This window comes from Marmota flaviventris, chromosome 6 (assembly GCF_047511675.1).
Source record: "Marmota flaviventris isolate mMarFla1 chromosome 6, mMarFla1.hap1, whole genome shotgun sequence".
Classification (NCBI taxonomy): domain Eukaryota; kingdom Metazoa; phylum Chordata; class Mammalia; order Rodentia; family Sciuridae; genus Marmota; species Marmota flaviventris.
In genome coordinates this window covers 60,424,920-60,435,486 of record NC_092503.1, presented here as the reverse complement: position 1 = coordinate 60,435,486, position 10,567 = coordinate 60,424,920, and positions in this window count along the sequence as shown.

The following is a 10,567-nucleotide window of genomic DNA, read 5'->3' as shown; positions in this document are numbered from 1 at the left end:
GAGCTACGACTATCATCGTAATAAAGAATGCTGGTTTCTTCCTTTAAAAACAAAGTATATTTTTAAATTACATATTTTAAATTATTTGATTTAAAAAACAAATCAATAAATTAAACAGCATGTTAGCATTACTCATTACATGTAGGTGTTATTTGTAGTCAGTATTCAACTTTCAATTTTAGAAGCAAAATAGAGTTTATTTTTATACTAATCCCTTTGGAACATCATGTAAGAACAGAATGTACAACATGTAAACATTTAAATAAAATATTATAATCTAAAATCCTAAAAACAATGAATTTAATCATTTTCTCAACAAAACATAAAAATATTAAGTATATTTACACAAGTGTGCATTCTCCAGTACATATTATTAATTACATTAAATGTTAATCCACTGAATATGAGTGAAAATAAAATTTGTTGAAAAATTATTACCACCTCAAAGATTTTTGTGATTCCTCCATTAAATTTGCTGAGGGAAACTGAACATAAACAAATGACATTTAAAGATAAGTAAAGTTATCTTAGGTATTGAGGTTTCAAGTGCTTGGGAATCTAATTTCACCATAAACTTGCTGGTTTATCATTACAAACATAAGTATTAGCTTCAGTCCACAAGTGTCTGTCCAATTAGAATGATGACACATTCCTAAGTGCATGTAAAGATAGATATTTCTTTTAGGTAATTGAAAAAGAAATGAAAATCTATATTAGGTACATGGTTTCACAGCAGTTTGAAAATACAAAACTTCAGGAGGGAAAAGGAGGAAAATTGCTTCCATAGTCAAGAGGCCCTGGGGAAATCAGGAGATTGTGTGATTGTGTATGTATGTGCAAGTTTGGGTGCAAGTAAATGCAGAGCAGGAGCTGGTCGATTCCAGGAGTGTGTATGTTCAGGCAGACGTTATAGCCATTTTTTAAAAGGCTAAGTCTTCCCTAAGGGAAAAAAGAATTTCACTAGCTGCGCTACTGTATAAATTTCTATTTTCCAGGTTAATTCTCTTTTTTTAGTTAAGGTCTATTCCTTAATCAGAGGTGTTACTGTGACACAAACCTGACCTCTCTGGTATGAAATACAAATAGCTTTCAATTACTGAACAATCTGTAATAAAGATGGAACCATCTGCTTAAACAATTAACTTTGAGAAGGTAGAAACCATTCATGAATTTTTCAGTTGTTCTTCCTTGTTAGGAATGTAACCTGTGACCATAAAGACATAATCTGACTTTCATCGAGTATAAAAATCCTTTTTTTTGTTTTTTTTCAAACTTCAAAGTTTAATGTAGTTAAGGGAGAATAAAATGAAGGTATTATGAAAGTGATGTAAGTGGAAGTCCATATAAATATTTGGAGACTATATTTTTATGTATATATTTAATATATATATATATATATATATATATATATATATATATATATATATATATTTAGAAAGACATTTTTGTCCTTTTGAAAAATTCATTGTTGCTGCTGCTGTTGTTGTTGTTGTTTTTCTTCTCAAGGCTGAATCTGTCTTCCATACACTTATTTTATTTATTTATTTATTTATTTTTATTTAGCAGGAGTAATAGGTGGCCTACAATAATTTTGAGAAAGAGTGTTTCAATTTTAAAAAATCCTAAGATTTGTAAGAAAAGAGCTTTAGGAAATTAGGTATTTTGAAATACCAAATATGGCTAGCAATAGTGTTAACTTCTCAAATATATCAATACCAATAACTGAACTATTACAAACTAGCAGATTCACTCCAAATACCAGTATAATGATGAATTTTATACAAGAAAACTTTTAGTAAAAATGCATCTATAAATGCAATGTCTAATTGATTCTACATTTGCCAAAACCTTAGTGGAAATACCTTAGAAAACAGGCCTGCCACCTTCATCAGTTTAAACCTAACTAAAATAACTAACTAACTAACTAAAGCAAAATGAAACCATAAATGTGAAATGTGAGCAGTCTGGAGGCTAGGGGGCAGGATCTGAGCTAAACATTACAGAACAACCTCTTTCAACCTTCCTCAACCCTCCTCCTTTTCTGGCTGTTTTACTTAAAGACTGCTGTTAATTTCATGTAACACAAATTCTTTGACACTGTGGTGAATGTTATTGACAGAAGTACCTAAAGAAGATAAGGAGACAAACATTAAAGAAAGTTGTGTTTCCTAATGGCAAGGGGTAAATGGATTCTATAAAAAATATCTCATCATTTGACTTTCTCATGTCAAATTCTGTTACCAGCACAGAAAATTCTGTTCCCATCTAAGAAGAACTTGCTTTCCTTCACAGTTAATTCACTGTAGAGAAATAATGACATAATTCAAAGCTGACAAACAGAGCCACTACCATTGTAAAGCATGTGGGTGAAGAATTATGAAACTGTTAACCCCAGTGAAGCTGTCAGATGCCTGCCAGAACATGAACAAACCTAGGTAAACCCAAAAGCAGAACTATACAGATAGTGAAACTACTTATGTATAACAAAACCATAAATTGTTGTTTTGGGCAATTATGTGTATTTTTAAAGTGTGGTAATAGCTTAATTTCTGTCAGATACACTTTCAATCTTTTTGTACCATTCTTCCCTCACCTCCTCTTTACCAAGATGGTAGTGAACATTTGGGGAAATAAGATAAATTTCTTGATCCAACATGGCGGCCGGCAAGGAAGCAGCACTTTCAGTATCTCCACATTAACCGGATCAGAAACACCCATTAAAACAGCTACATTCTACCTACTGAGGAACTTCTAGCAAAATTCCGCTGAAAGGAGACCTGCCAGGAATTAGTAAGTTTATTAGAGGTGACAGTTGGCCCCAGACAAGTGAATCTTGGCTGGCCACGCGGGCGCAGAGGTCCAATCCCGCAGCCACCGCCCGACCGGCTCTGCAAGCTGCCCCCGGCGGCCGGCGCGGCACGGCGAGAAGGGCCTGGCCTGGCAGATGGCCCCCGCCATCTGTGCTCTCCTGGCGGCCCTGCTCGCTCTGCGATCGGCCACCCCACCCACCTGGTTCTTAGACATGAGGCCGCCACCTGCCCAGTTCTACAAGCGGCCCCCGGGGGGCGGCGCGGCAAGAAGGATCCCCGCCTGGCCTGGCAGACAGCCTGTGCCCTCCCGGCTCTGCTAACGGCCCCGCCCACCCGGCAAACGGCCTCCGCCCTCCAGGCTCTGCTGGCGCCCCGCCCGCGGCCAGCAACAGCCCGGCTCTGCAGGCGGCCCCTGGCGGCCCGGCGAAGCGAGAAGGGTCCCCGCCTGGCCTGGCAGATGGCCTGTGCCCTCCCAGCTCTGCTAAGGGCCCCGCCTGCACGGCTAACTGCCCCCTGCCCACCAGGCTCTGCAAACGGCCCAGCCCACCCGGCAAACGGCCCCCCGCCCTCCCAGCTCTGCTGGCGGCCCACCCGCGGCCAGCGCCAGCCTGGCTCTGCAGGCGGCCCCCGGCGGCCCGGCGCAGCGAGAAGGGTCCCCGCCTGGCCCAGCAGATGGCCTGCGCCCTCCTGGCTCTGTGAACGGCCCCGCCCACCCAGCAAATGGCTCCCCCCCCGAGACGACGTGAAGGGAATCTAACCAAGCCTTTATGAAATAGCGAACTGGGAACTAAAACCAGAGATTGTGTCAGACCAGAGACAAGCCAGTTCCACCCCTCCCTTCGGACACTCCAGCAAGGAGCCAGGGGCCCGCCATAGCAGAGAGGGGAAGTCACCAAAGTTCGGCCAAAGAGATTCCTTCCCAGCGGAATCTACTTTAGCAGGTGTGTGACTCCCACCCGCATCAGATACAAACAACTGGGAAACTTCAAAATCTCTCCGTGGGCGTGACCGTAAGGGCCAAAGGACTCTCGACCCCCAACTCCCCCTACTGCCAGTGACGTGGGCGTGACTGTAGGGGCGGAGGGAAGCAGAGAAGACTCCCCACCCCCAACTCCCCCAACCGCCAACTGAGAGGGCGTGACAGTAGGGGCGGAGAGAAACAGAGGACACTCCAGACCCCCAACTCCTCCTACCGCCAGCAGAGTGGTTGTGATTGTAGGGGCTGAGGGAAACAGAGGGGATCCTCGACCCCCAACTCCCATTACCAATGGTCTTAGCCGCCAGATTCCGAAGGTGTGCCCACCAAAGGGGTCCGGAAAAATTAAACTATTGACTCCCAGAACACAGCTCCACAGCACTGGGGCTTAGATGAATGACAGAGAGAGTGCTCAGTCGTTAGGGAAATAGAGCACTCGGAGGGGCTGAAAGTGTAACCAAATCCTTGGAGAACCGCCTCCGGTGAACAGGACCTGGCTGGCTGGCAGGAGGAAGGGGAGGAGGGGCCGTAGAAGTGAAACGTCTCTGGACCAACAGGATTGAGAGGCTCCCAGGAGCCGCCTTACAGGGATTGATGTTGACACATTGAGGGCAAATCTCAGCCCGGAGGGCACAGCTTTGCCTACAGGAAGAGAAGAAAATGGATCTCTAAGACCTAATTTTATTTCTTATTTTATTTTATTTTTTCTCTCCCTTTTTCCCCTCTCTCTCTCCCCTTCCAAGTTTTATTGTTCTTTCCATTCTCCTCTATGCTATCTAACTCCCCCTCCTTCTTTCTCTTCAAGAGCACCTTCCTTCCCCTTCCCCCCAACTTTCATCCCAAGCATTACGTCCTCCATTTCGTGTAACTGTCTAAATGCAAACAGGTGAATGTTTCGAGGCCGTCTATAGTGCTCCTAAATACCTAGCTACTACCAACACCCTGATCCAATTGATGGTTAGTTTCCCCCTTCAGTAGAGCAATCTTCTAAAGTAGCCAAGACATACTAGCCCTTATACCTTCATAGCACCTAACCTAAAGTCCTAAGAACAAAAAACAAATCACTATATGCATACAAAATCCGGAAGCCCTTTATAAATTGAATGAATCAGCTCTAAAGTACAATAAAGCCCAACATCTATAGGCTTAATCTCCCACCACAAAGGAGAGACAACAGAGATAAACAAAGCCAAAACAAATGTATAGGAGAAAGCAGTTACAAAGCAGTCAAACAGAGCTGGAAAGTAACGTGAACAACATGAAAAAACAAGGGAAAAAAGGAGTACAGATAATGCAGGACAACTTAAATCTACAGGAGGACCTAGAAGCATCAGAAACATGGACAGGGAAAGAAATCAAGGCATACCTAACTCAGATGGAACGGAATTTTAGAGAAGACATGAGACAGCAAGTCCAAGAATTGAAAGTATATTTTGAAAACGAACTAAACAAACAAATTCAAACTGCAAAGAACGAGCTTTACCAGGAGATAGAGATCTTAAAAAAAAAAACAAACAGTGATTTTAGAAATGCAAGAAACCATAAACCAGATTAAAAACGCTAATGAGAATATTACAAATAGACTAGATCAAGTAGAAGTCAGAACATCAGATAATGAAGACAAAGTTTATCAACTTGAAAAGAATATAGTCAACACTGAAAAGATGCTTAAATCTCACGAGCAATCTATCCAAGAGATATGGGATCTCATCAAAAAACCAAATTTGAGAGTCATTGGGATAGAAGAAGGCACAGGGGTTCAAACAAAAGGAATGTACAACCTATTGAATGAAATAATCCTAGAAAACTTCCCAGAGATGAAAGATGGAATGGATTGCCAAATCCTGGAAGCCCACAGGACCCCAAACATCCGAAACTATAATAGGCCAACTCCAAGACATATAATTATAAAGACAGCCAACATACAGAACAAGGAGAGAATATTAAAAGCTACGAGGGAAAGGAGGCAGATTACATTCAGAGGTAAACCAATTAGGTTAACGGCTGATTTTTCATCACAGACTTTGAAAGCGAGAAGATCCTTGTACAATGTATTTCAAACGCTGAAAAATAATGGATTCCAACCAAGAATACTGTATCCAGCAAAATTAAGCTTCAGATTTGACAATGAAATTAAAATCTTTCACGATAAACAAAAGCTAAAAGAATTCGCAGCCAGAAAACCAGCACTGCAAAGCATTTTGGGCAAAATTCTACAAGAAGAGGAATGGAAAAATCGTGCCCAAAACCAACAGTGGGAGGTATCTCAGTAAAGGGAGAGGAAAACAACCAAAAAGTAAAAACTAGCCAAACTAAAATAAATAAATAAATAAACATGACTGGAAGTACAAATCATATTTCAATTGTAACCTTAAATGTTAATGGACTAAACTCACCAATCAAGAGACACAGGCTGGTAACCTGGATCAAAAAAACAAATCCAACAATATGCTGCCTTCAGGAGACTCATATGATAGGAAAAGACATACACAGGCTGAAGGTGAAAGGTTGGGAAAAATCATACCACTCGCATGGCCCTCAGAAGCAAGCAGGAGTGGCCATACTCATATCGAATAAAATCAACTTCAAACCTAAGTTAATCAAAAGGGATAAAGAAGAACACTATATCCTGTTAAAAGGAACTATCCACCAACAAGACATAACAATTATCAATTTATATGCACCAAATAATGGTGCACCAACGTTCATAAAACAAACTCTCCTCAAGTTCAAGAGTCAAATTGACCACAACACAATAATTATGGGTGACTTCAACACACTGCTCTCGCCATTAGACAGATCCTCCAGACAAAAGCTGAATAAAGAAACTATAGAACTCAATGACACAATCAATAACCTAGACTTAACCGACATATATAGAATATATCAACCATCATCAAGTGGATACACGTTCTTCTCAGCAGCACATGGATCTTACTCAAAGATAGATCATATATTATGCCATAGGGCAACTCTTAGTAAATATAAAGGAGTGGAGATAATACCATGCACCATATCTGATCATAATGGAATGAAACTGGAAATCAATGAAAAAAGAAGGAAGGAAAAATCCTGCATCACATGGAAAATAAACAATATGTTACTGAATGATCAATGGGTTACAGAAGACATAAAGGAGGAAATCAAAAAATTCTTAGAGATAAACAACAATTCAGACACAACATACCGGAATCTATGGGACACAATGAAAGCAGTTTTAAGAGGGAAATTCATTTCCTGGAGTTCATTCCTCAAAAAAAGAAAAAAAACAACAAATAAACAAACACTACATCTCAAAACCCTAGAAAAGGAAGAGCAAAACAACAGCAAATATAGCAGAAGACAAGAAATAATTAAAATCAGAGTGGAAATCAACGAAATTGAAACAAAAAAAACCATTGAAAAAAATGATAAAACTAAAAGTTGGTTCTTTGAAAAAATAAATAAGATCGACAGACCCTTAGCCATGCTAACGAAGAGAAGAAGAGAGAAAACTCAAATCACTAACATACGGGATGAAAAAGGCAATATCACAACAGACACTACAGAAATACGGAAGATAATTAGAAAGTATTTTGAAACCCTATATTCTAATAAAATAGAAGACAGTGAAGACATCGATAAATTTCTTAAGTCATATGAGCTGCCCAGATTGAGTCAGGAAGACACACACAATTTAAACAGACCAATAACAAAGGAAGAAATAGAAGAAGCCATCAAAAGACTACCAACCAAGAAAAGCCCTGGACCAGATGGGTATACAGCGGAGTTTTACAAAACCTTCAAAGAAGAATTAATACCAATACTTTTCAAGCTATTTCAAGAAATAGAAAAAGAAGGAGCTCTTCCAAATTCATTCTATGAGGCCTACATCACCCTGATCCCGAAACCAGACAAAGACACTTCAAAGAAAGAAAACTACAGACCAATATCTCTAATGAACATAGATGCAAAAATTCTCAATAAAATACTGGCGAATCGAATACAAAAGCATACCAAAAAAATTGTGCACCATGATCAAGTAGGATTCATCCCTGGGATGCAAGGTTGGTTCAATATACGGAAATCAATAAATATTATTCACCACATCAATAGACTTAAAGATAAGAACCATATGATCGTCTCGATAGATGCAGAAAAAGCATTCAACAAAGTACAGCATCCTTTTATGTTCAAAACACTAGAAAAACTGGGGATAACAGGAACTTACCTCAACATTGTAAAAGCTATATATGCTAAGCCTCAGGCTAGCATCATTCTAAATGGAGAAAAACTGAAGGCATTCCCGCTAAAATCTGGAACAAGACAGGGATGCCCTCTCTCTCCACTTCTATTTAATTTAGTCCTTGAAATACTAGCCAGAGCAATTAGACAGACAAAAGAAATTAAAGGCATAAAAATAGGAAAAGAAGAACTTAAAATATCACTATTTGCGGACGATATGATCCTATACCTAGAAGACCTAAAAGGGTCTACAAAGAAACTACTATAACTAATAAATGAATTCAGCAAAGTGGCAGGATATAAAATCAACACGCATAAATCAAAGGCATTCCTGTATATCAGCAACAAAACTTCTGAAATGGAAATGAGGAAAACCACCCCATTCACAATATCCTCAAAAAAAATAAAATACTTGGGAATCAACCAAACAAAAGAGGTGAAAGATTTATACAATGAAAACTACAGAACCCTAAAGAGAGAGATAGAAGAAGATCTTAGAAGATGGAAAAATGTACCCTGTTCATGGATAGGCAGAACCAACATCATCAAAATGGCGATATTACCCAAAGTTCTCTACAGGTTCAACGCAATGCCAATCAAAATCCCAACGGCATTTCTGGTAGAAATAGATAAAGCTATCATGAAATTCATATGAAAAAACAAAAGACCAAAATAGCAAAAGCAATTCTAAGCAGGAAGTGTGAATCTGGAGTTATAGCGATACCAGATTTCAAACTGTACTACAGAGCAATAGTAACAAAAACAGCATGGTACTGGTACCAAAACAGGCAGGTGGACCAATGGTACAGAATAGAGGACACAGAGACCAATCCACAAAATTACAACTTTCTTATATTTGATAAAGGCGCTAAAAGCATGCAATGGAGAAAGGATAGCATCTTCAACAAATGGTGCTGGGAAAACTGGAAATCCATATGCAACAAAATGAAGCTGAACCCCTTTCTCTCGCCATGCACAAAAGTTAATTCAAAATGGATCAAGGAGCTAGATATCAAATCAGAGACTCTGCACCTGATAGAAGAAAAAGTTGGCTCCGATCTACACATTGTGGGGTCGGGCTCCAAATTCCTTAATAGGACGCCCATAGCCCAAGAGTTAAATACAAGAATAAACAAATGGGACTTACTTAAACTAAAAAGTTTTTTCTCAGCAAGAGAAACAATAAGAGAGGTAAATAGGGAACCTACATCCTGGGAACAAATTTTTACTCCTCACACTTCAGATAGAGCCCTAATATCCAGAATATACAAAGAACTCAAAAAATTAAACAATAAGATAACAAACAACCCTTTCAACAAATGGGCCAAGGACCTGAACAAACACTTCTCAGAGGAGGACATACAATCAATCAATAAGTACATGAAAAAATGCTCACCATCTCTAGCAGTCAGAGAAATGCAAAGCAAAACCACCCTAAGATACCATCTCACTCCAGTAAGATTGGCAGCCATTATGAAGTCAAGCAACAATAAGTGCTGGCGAGGATGTGGGGAAAAGCGTACACTTGTACATTGCTCGTGAAACTGCAAATTGGTGCGGCCAATATGGAAAGCAGTATGGAGATTTCTAGGAAAGCTGGGAATGGAACCACCATTTGACCCAGCTATCGCCCTTCTCGGTCTATTCCCTGAGGACCTTAAAAGAGCATACTATAGGGATACTGCCACATCTATGATCATAGCAGCACAATTCACAATAGCTAGACTTTGGAATCAACCTAGATGCCCTTCAATAGATGAATGGATTAAAAAACTGTGGCATTTATACACAATGGAGTATTATGCAGCACTAAAAAATGACAAAATCATGGATTTTGCAGGGAAATGGATGGCATTAGAGCAGATTATGCTAAGTGAAGCTAGCCAATCCTTAAAAAACAAATGCCAAATGTCTTCTTTGATATAAAGAGAGCAACTAAGATCAGAACAGGGAAGAAGAGCATGAGGAAAAGATTAACATTAAACAGAGACGAGTGGGGGGAGAGAAAGGGAGAGAGAAGGGAAACTATGGAAATGGAAGGAGACCCTCATTGTTACACAAAATTACATATAAGAGTTTGTTAGGGGAAAGGGGAAAAAAAACAAGTGAGAGAATTAAACAACAGCAGATGGGGTAGAGAGGGAAGATGAGAGGGAAGGGGAGGGGGGATAGTAGGGGATAGGAAAGGTAGCAAAATACAACAGTCATTAATATGGTATTATGTAAAAATGTGGATGTGTAACCGATGTGATTCTGCAACTTGTATTTGGGGTAAAAAATGGGAGTTCATAACCCACTTGAATCAAATGTATGGAAGATGATATGTCATGAGCTTTGTAATGTTTTGAACAACCAATAAAAAAAAAGTTGATGATGGTAAAAAAAAAAAATAAAGAGAATGAGCATCTAGACAGAAAAAAAGAAAAAAAAAAAGATAAATTTCTTGTTATGGACTTCCCTCCCTATCTATTCTGATTTCTAGGCATGACAGAGATAAAAGGTATTCACCGAAAAGCCTGGAGCTGGTAAATCTGTTCTTTGTGTCTCTGTGTCTATC